Here is a 6,091-nt window from a genome sequence, read left to right as displayed (position 1 = left end):
AGTTAAAAGATTCATTAAGGATTGGCTTAATGCCAGCCATTAGGCTATAGCATTAAGAAAGTATATCATGATGGATTTCTGATTTCATCCTGTTTCTTAAGATTCTTAAAATTTTTAAAACCTATTTTGTGCTCAGACACTTGAATGGGATTTCATTAACCCTTATTGCTGTCAGGTACAAAGTCTTGTGAATGGTATCTGGTCCCTCTAAGTTAAAGTACTTCATGCCAAAAGGTGAATTGACAGGCCAAAACTGAAGGAGAACTATTTATTTGGCCTTGTATTGAAAATCTAAACAGTAATTACTTTTGCTTTAAAGAGAGTCACTGGGGAGAGGATCATTTGGTGAGTTTTTAAGTTTGAGTGAGAGAGATAGCATCTATTCTTACAGTTTGTCTATTTTGACATGTGGTGATAAAGATGCTATATTCAACTTCCTGAACTGTTAAATTACCTCCAAGGAAGAGGGGAAGGTGATTAGTTGTTACAGGTAGCATGAAGGTTTTATTTACCTATTCAGTTTTGTGCAAGTTTTCGTTTTTTCTATTTAGCAAGAATTCTTTTGACAAGAAATGAGTGATAATGAACTTCACTTGTATGCTAACATTAAATGCTCTTCTGCATGGCTCACCCAGCATTATACCAACCTTGAGAACATAAAGGCTGGGAAGGAGGGGGGAGGCAGGTACCTTGTCTAAGGTCTACTCTAACTCCTAAATTATTTATTTTATCCTGATAGGCTTTTAAGGCCTGTGGACTTAACTGAAACATTAACCACACTTGATTATTAGTTGGTAGTTTGCTCTACTAGGAGAGTGAAAGATGTATGTTATCACTAAATCTCCAGCCTGATGACAGCACCTGGTATGTTGAACACTCAGTACATACTTGTTACTACATTTTGCATGGGTAATGTTTTGCAGGTGGGCCTGGACGTAAGGAAACAAGTTAGTGCAGTAATTCAAACGGTAAAATGTAAAAGGGTAAATTTAGGCGCTGGCATTGAGAACTGGAGAGCGATTCCAGAGATAATGTCAAATAGGATTTGGTGATAACTTGTATATGTACTGCCTGTCATGCTTTGCTCTGAACACTTAATTTTTTCTAAACTGAAAACCAAATATTTGCTTACAAGTTATAGTGTCAGCCTGGATAACTTCATTGTTTATGTGAAGAACCTATCCAGAACTCTAGCTTAAATTTCTTAGCCTCAAATCCAGTGACCTTGACTTCCATACTCTCCTTAGCACCCTATTCCTGTGGCTGTATCTCATCACAAGTTTAGGGGTGATAGCTGTAAAGCTGCTTCCAATACAGTTAACACCCTCCATGAGGAGTATACCTCCCTCCCTCAACCATTGGTTTTTTTTTTGTTCTCACAACTAATTAGCCTCATAGCTCTAGTTTTTTCCATAGAACTAGACCTTGATGGTTCTCGGACAATCAAAATCATGGGGCTATGTGGATTCATCAGTCCCAACCCTCAGACAGGCTTTCTATAGTAGGTGATGTGGGGCCCAGGAATTTGCAATTTAACTGATACTTGACAACGATTGAAGTGTGATCCCGGCTACCAGCATGAGTCTCCCCTAGGAACTTGTTAGATATATAAATTTCGGGCACCCGCACAGACCTACTAAATCAGAAATGAGACAGTAGAGTCCAGTGATCTGCCTTAAGCCCTCTAGGTGATTCTGATGTGTGCTGAAGTTCGACATCTTCTCTTTTAGATCTAAAAGGCAGATTCTGAATTAGTCCTGCTGAGGTATCAGCTCCATCCAGCGTGACTTTGTGTGGTACGATGTTCTGTATCTCTCCATTGTCTGATGAAGTAGCTGCCAGCCGCATAGAGCTGTTAGGGATCTGGAATGTGGCTAGTGTGACTGAAAACTGAATATTTAATTTTATACTAAATTTAATCCAGTATAGCTAGTGATTACCATAGGTAAAGCAGAGCTAGGTGATTCTGATGCTGGTGGTTCCTGGCCCACTCACTGAAAAAAATTCAAATTCTTATTAATGATATGGGGAAATCCTCCCAAGAATGATACAGAATGTAAAAGCTACAAAGGAAAGTTTTTTAAAAAAATCTAACATTAAAAGTAACATGGGTTAGGAGTTTGGCCGTCCAAGTGGTTAGGACTCTGCATGCTCACTGCTTGGGGCCTAGGTTCAATCCCTGGTCGGGGAACTAAGATCCCACAAGCCGCGTGGTGTGGCCAAAAAAAAAAAAATTACATAGATCAAAAGGTAACTTAGGTTAAAAGATAAGTGATATACTTGAATAAAATATTTACAACATTTAACAAAGCATTTGAATAGCACTAATCATTATGACAAGCCAATAGAAAAGAATGGGCAAAAAAGGTAGAGATAGGTAATTCACTGAAGAAATAAAAATGACCAATAAAGTATTCTGTCTTAGAAATTAGGGAAATGCAACTTCCGTCAGTGAAGTAATTTCATACATTTAGTATTAGGCACATTTTTAAAAAAAGTTTTGGCAAGGATTCTGGGAACCTGGTAAATTAGCAAAATGTTTTAGAAGGCATTTGGCAGAATGTCATTTAAATGAACATAATTTTAGGAAATTCCCTGGCAGTCCCATGGTTAGGATTCTGAACTCACTGCATAGGGCCCGGGTTAGATCCCTGGTTGGGGAACTAAATCCCACATTCCACAAGACTTGTGGCACGGCCCAAAAATAAATAACAATTAAACGAACATGATTTTAAGCCAACATTTTATTTCTAGGAATATAAAGGTAGTAGTACATGGTGTACTCAAACGTTTACAAGATATCCTTTTTTTCATTCAGTACTGCATGTAATAGCCATCTGAAACAATCCAAATAACCATTAATGGAGTAAAATAAGTTATTACACATTTTTATGGCATAAGATGTAGCTGCAGTCAATAAATGTACTGACACAGAAAGTTCTCCAAAACATAAAGATCAGAAAACTTAAGTTTTCTGTAGTGTGCTTCCACTGAAGTTTTTAAAAATAGGGAATGCATATGTTTTATGTACATGGAATGGATAGAAAGTAATGGATATATGCAAAACGTTTTTAGTGGTTATTTCTGGGAATGAGATTTGGGTTGTGGTGAAAGGATTTATTCTAATCCTGTATATTTAGAATTTGTTCATGTATTACTGTATTAAAAAAAAAACCAAAATTGTGGTTTGACAAGAGAATGTTGAAATTTTGAGGTAGAACTTGAGTAGGATACTTACGTGAAATGTCAGTGCTAAACTAGTTGGAATTGAAGTGATTAAAGAACTCTGAAGCTAGGGTATTGATCGGATTATTTTCCTGGAATTTGAAATCACCCAAGATGATTGTCAAGAAATACGGTAGAGACAAAGACATTTTACTATTTCCCAGAGTACTGAAAGAATGTGGGACATGACCGTTATGGATGGCAGTAAAATAAAGAGTTGGTAGGGAATTCCCTGGCGGTCCAGTGGTTAGGACTCTGTGCTTTGACTGCCGAGGGTTCAATCCCTGGTTGGGGAACTAAGATCCCGCAAGCCATGTGGCGCAGCCAAAAGAAAAGAGTTGGTGGAAAATGCAATCTTCACCTTAAGATAAAATTCATAAGGTTTTCAGTCATGAATTGTGGGGTCAGTCATTTGGAATTAACTTCAGGTAAGAAACCAGATTAGGTCTTTGTGGTCTCTGTTGTCCCATGGAAAGTAACTTGTATTTTACATGAACTACTATCTGGGAATCAAGAAATACGAAGTAGGACCAAAACATGTCAGAACTCTAAAATAGATGACATTATTTGTTCAGAAATACTGTTGTTAAGGCCTACCTCAACCCAAGCTAATCAAGTTTATTTACTTTTATTTTAGACAGTATTGCTTATAAATTTAGCAGGTTATCTGATTTCAGAAGAGGACTTGAGGTTGCTGGGGCCAAACATTGACAGCAAAGGAGTCAGAAAAATCAAAAATTTACAAAGTTGAGCATAGTGGAGAAATATGCCTCGGTAACATTGAAAGCATTTAGCATTGCATTTTGGTACAAAGATTTGTTTAATGATAACCCAGCTGCCCAAAGAACAGTTAAATTTCCTGATAATCTGCTAAAAAGAAATGTGTAAATACATTTCAAAACGTGATGAGCCTCAGTTACCTGGAAATTTAGGTCGAAATCTTCACTTTGAAACTTCGATTAAGTGTCAGTTTAAACGTTTGACGGTTAATAAAATTTTGGCCACGACCAAAATTGGTGATACAAAACCAAAGGATCTTAACACTATGTCAATAGTAAGTAAAAATACTAGCCAACACAAATACACTGCTAACTATGTGCCAGGCGCCAGACATTGTTCTAAATGCTTCTTTTTACATTTTAATCTTAATTTTTGAGACGCCCCTATGAAATTATCTCATAATGAGGAAGGTGATATACAGAGATTTTAAACTTGCTCAGTTACAATCTAGTAAGTGGCAAAAACAAGATTTTAAACCCAGTCTGGGACTTCCCTGGTGGTCCAGTGGCTAAGGCTCTGTGATCCCAATGCAGGGGGCCTGGGTTTGAGCCCTAGTCAGGGAACTAGATCCCCCATGACACAACTAAGAGTTCACATGCTGTAAATCCCGCATTCTGCATCCAAAAAACTCCCGCGTGCTGCAACTAAGGCCCAGCACAGCCAAATAAATTTTTTTAATGTATTTATTTATTTATTTTTGGCTGCGTTGTGTCTTCGTTGCTGCGCGCGGGCTTTCTCTGGTTGCAGCGAGCGGGGGCCACTCTTCATTGTGGTGCGCAGGCTTCTCATTGTGGTGGCTTCTCTTGTTGTGGAGCACGGGCTCTAGGCGCGTGGGCTTCAGTAGTTGTGGCTCGCAGGCTCCGTAGTTGTGGATTGCAGGATCTAGAGCGCAGGCTCAGTAGTTGTGGCGCATGGGCTTAGTTGCTCCATGGCATGTGGGATCTTCCCGGACCAGGGCTTGAACCCGTGTTCACTGCATTGGCAGGCGGATTCTTAACCACTGCTACAACAGGGAAGCCCCAAATAAATATTTTTAAAAATTAAAAAAATAAACACAATATGGCTCCAGTAGCAATACTCTTAAGTATCTTATCCTATCTATAGAAACTTCAACTCTAATAGTTGAGGGAGGCAAGTGAAATATATAGGTCCCTATTAACTGGGATGCTGCCCAGCATAATGGGAAGAGCACAAATTGCAAAACAAAAATGTATATCCTGCATCCACTGAAATTACCTTTGACCCCACATCACCGTGGAATGAATTCCTAGTTGCCAAACCCAGTTAGTTCTTTACAGCCCTTATTTTATAGAATGGTTATGTGATTTATACTATTGACCACTTTCTCTTTAACATTCTCTATTTTTGATTCTTACACTATGTTCTTTGGTCTTTTCCTTATTCTTCTGCTGCTTCTTTACATAGTGTATTTTTTTCTACCTGCCCCATACATGTTGTTGTTTTCTTGGGTTCTTTCCCTCTTACTAGGCAAGATTACCAAAGACACTTCAAATTTAACATTCTCTTCTATTCCTGCTTTCTCCTTTAAATTATTTGATAGTTCTTGCTACCAAATAGGAAACTTTCACTATCACGCAGAAAAATGAGAACTAATGTGTGCTGGTCGGAGAAAGTCTGGGGAACTAGCTTCATGCTGAACTACTCCATTTAGCCATGTTTGTTCTAATAGATTAAGGGTCTACCCCACCCTGCCACCAAATACCTTGAATAAAGTCAATACTACAGAAAAGGATGTCCTGTTTATTTTACCATTTTTCATGCTCAAGGACCACACACCTATCACTGCCCAGCCTCCGCTCCCATCCAAGACCCTGAGAACTGGTTCCGGCTTCTCTCTATACTCATCTCCTTACTATCCTCTCTTTTTTTTCCCTTCCTCGCCTCTAACCTTCCTCACCTGCAGTTCCACAAAAGGAACATGCTGTTTAATGCAAATGTGTGCTTGGAATATTCTTCCTTCCTACTTTACCCTAGGAATTCTACTGATGTTTTGCGACCAGTCTATCAGCCTCCTCCACTTAGAGACAATTCCTCCTACATTTCTAGATGACCACTTAGAGACAAT

Source organism: Balaenoptera borealis (genome assembly GCF_965194805.1).
Source record: "Balaenoptera borealis genome assembly, chromosome: 13".
NCBI lineage: Eukaryota > Metazoa > Chordata > Mammalia > Artiodactyla > Balaenopteridae > Balaenoptera > Balaenoptera borealis.
Note: the sequence above shows the minus strand (reverse complement) of the source record.